Genomic DNA, 2354 nt, shown 5'->3' with positions numbered 1-2354 from the left:
CGAGCGCCCCGAAGGGTGGTTTAAAGCCGGGGGGGGGGGTGTCCTCGGTCGGGTGCGATGCCTTCGCCGCCCCCTTTGCCTGGCCGGGACCCCCAGTCCCTGCCGGCGAATTTGTGCCTCGCAGGAGCTCGCCGAGGGCCTGGCTTCGCCGGCGCAGCAGGCGCAGGTCTGCGCGGCGCAGGTGAGGGGACGGCGGAGCATCGCGGGGGGCGGCGAGATCCCGGTCGCGCTGCCCCGCTCTGCAGCCGGGACAGGGAGGAGGGAAGGGCTTCGCCCGCTGCCGCCCCGGCCGGGCGCCCCGGCCCGGGCTTTGCTTTTTGCACCGGCCCCGCGGCGCCCTCCTGCCCCGCTCCGACCCCCCTCTTGCAGGCTCTGCCCCCCAGGCCCTCGGCTGCCTCGGGAGCACGGAGGAGCCCTTCCTGGCCGCTCTCCTGAGCACGTACGTAGCGCTGGCGGCAGCACCGGGCCCCGACGTGCTTTCGGGGGGGTTCCGCCTGCTTGGTGCCGGCGGAGACCCCGGGGTGCGGGATCAGCCCGCAGCTGGGTTACGGGGGAAAGGGGGCGGCGCGGGGGGCGGCAGCAGAGCCGCCGAGTGCGGGGCGCTTGGGTGCCGCCGGGCTCTGCCGGTTGGTTTCTGTTCCAGCTGCGCGGATGCAGCAGAGCGCCGGTGCGGTACGAAGTCACCCGGAGCCTCGTCCGCCTGGGTGAGCCCGTCCCGTCCTGTCCCGTCCCGTCCCGTCCCGTCCCGTCCCGTCCCACACGGTCCCCGCGCCGGGGGGCTCCGCCGGCCGAGGCGCGTTATCCCTCACGGTGTCCCCGGCCCCGGCGCAGGCTGCCTGGAGGCGGCGGTGGCGGAGGAGCTGCTCGGGCGCCTGCGGGACGGAGGCCCCGCGCAGAGCGCGGACTTGCTGCTGGCGCTCGGCGGCGCCCTGCGCGCCCGCGCCGACGCTCCAACCTGCTGCGGCTGCCGGGGCGCGAGTCCCTCGGCCGGGGGCGGCGGGAGCGCGAGGCGCAGGCGGCGCTGCGGGAGCGGCTGCACGCCGAGGCGCTGCTGGCAAAGCCGGGGCCGCGCCGCCGCTCGCCCTCTCGACGGGCAACTGCAAGCGAAGCATCACCTGGTCCGAAAGCAGGCTGTGGTTTCGCTGATAAGTCACTTTTCCTCCTCTAAACCCCCAGAAATCGCAGCGCTGAGTTCCCCCAGCTGCGCACAGGCGGTGGCACAGGCTCTCCGGCCTCCGGGATCCCGCTCCCGCGGGGCGAGCGCGAGCCGAGCCCCTGCCATCCCTCTGCTTCCCAAGGTAGATCGCCAGGACACTGTCCGAGCTCGGAGCCAGCGGGAGGCACCTGCCAGAGGACCCGCAGCTCCCGCGTCCGGTGGATGAGGCTCTCGGCGGGTAGGATGCTCCGCGGTGCTCGGGGCCGGACGGCTTCGTCCCTGCGCAGCCGCTCACCGCTCCGCTTTATCCTCCTCCCTGCAGGGAGCGTGCGAAAGCCTGGCCAAGCCTGGAGAAACCCCCTGGAGCTGGGAGGCGACAGGGACCCCCGGCCTCCGGAATCCTGCCGGCAGCTCAGGGGGGCTCTCGGCAGCAGGGACCTGGTGTGGAGTGGCAGCAGAGGAATTAAAAGCAGAGGAAATTAAAATTTCTGCTATGGATTTTGCTTTTCTTCTTGGAAGAGTAGTAAGTGTGGTACGTGGCCTGCCGGGGAGAGCCGTATGGGCTGTGCATGCGTTTCCATGAATAAGGAAGGGGAGGCCTCATAGGGGCAGATTGGGGGTTCTGGCTCCTCGGGCTGATGGACGTTGTGAAGCAGGAGACACAGGCCAAAGCGAGCAGGGGAAGGTGCAGCACAAACTCCAGCCTTTTGCCCCAAAAATCTGCCCTCAGGTGGGACGCAGACTGAGTTTTCTGCTTCTTTGCAGCACAGAACTTCATTGCTTTAGATCAGAGGGAAACAGAGCCTGGGGGGGGGTCTTCAAACCCAAGAGAAATCGGGTACTGTCTGAACCGGGCTGTCCAGGCTCCGCTGTTCGCAGTGGGATCGAGCCGGGGTTTTGCAGCAGCAGGGTCAATGCAAACGCATTTTGCCTCCCGTTGCCCCAGCTATGCGGCTGCAGAGGGGTGGGAGGGGTGCACGTGTCCACGCTGCATGCGGTGCTTTGACTGGAGAGCCAGGAGAGAGAAAAGTAATTAAAGAAGATTAAGAAAAGCCTCTATTGCATAATTTAAATAATTTAAAATGAGCTCTGCAGGCATCTGGGGTGGGGGACGGAGGGGAGGGCTGCCCCGAGCTGCCCGGCAGGGCTCATGCCTGGGGCAGTGGCAGGCCGCGGAGCCAGGGGGACCGCTGGGAGC

At 68.5% G+C, this 2354-nt stretch overlaps 1 long non-coding RNA gene across 1 annotated transcript; it reads left to right on the top strand.

Annotated features, from left to right (window-relative positions):
• The first annotated feature begins 593 nt into the window (after positions 1-593).
• Positions 594-1606, top strand: LOC136993686 (uncharacterized). Its single transcript, XR_010886087.1, has 3 exons — positions 594-704; positions 1177-1394; positions 1479-1606. It is a non-coding gene; the product is annotated as an uncharacterized lncRNA (long non-coding RNA).
• The last annotated feature ends 748 nt before the right edge of the window (positions 1607-2354 follow it).

This window comes from Apteryx mantelli, chromosome 19 (assembly GCF_036417845.1).
Source record: "Apteryx mantelli isolate bAptMan1 chromosome 19, bAptMan1.hap1, whole genome shotgun sequence".
NCBI lineage: Eukaryota > Metazoa > Chordata > Aves > Apterygiformes > Apterygidae > Apteryx > Apteryx mantelli.
This window is presented reverse-complemented; position numbering and strand designations above follow the sequence as displayed.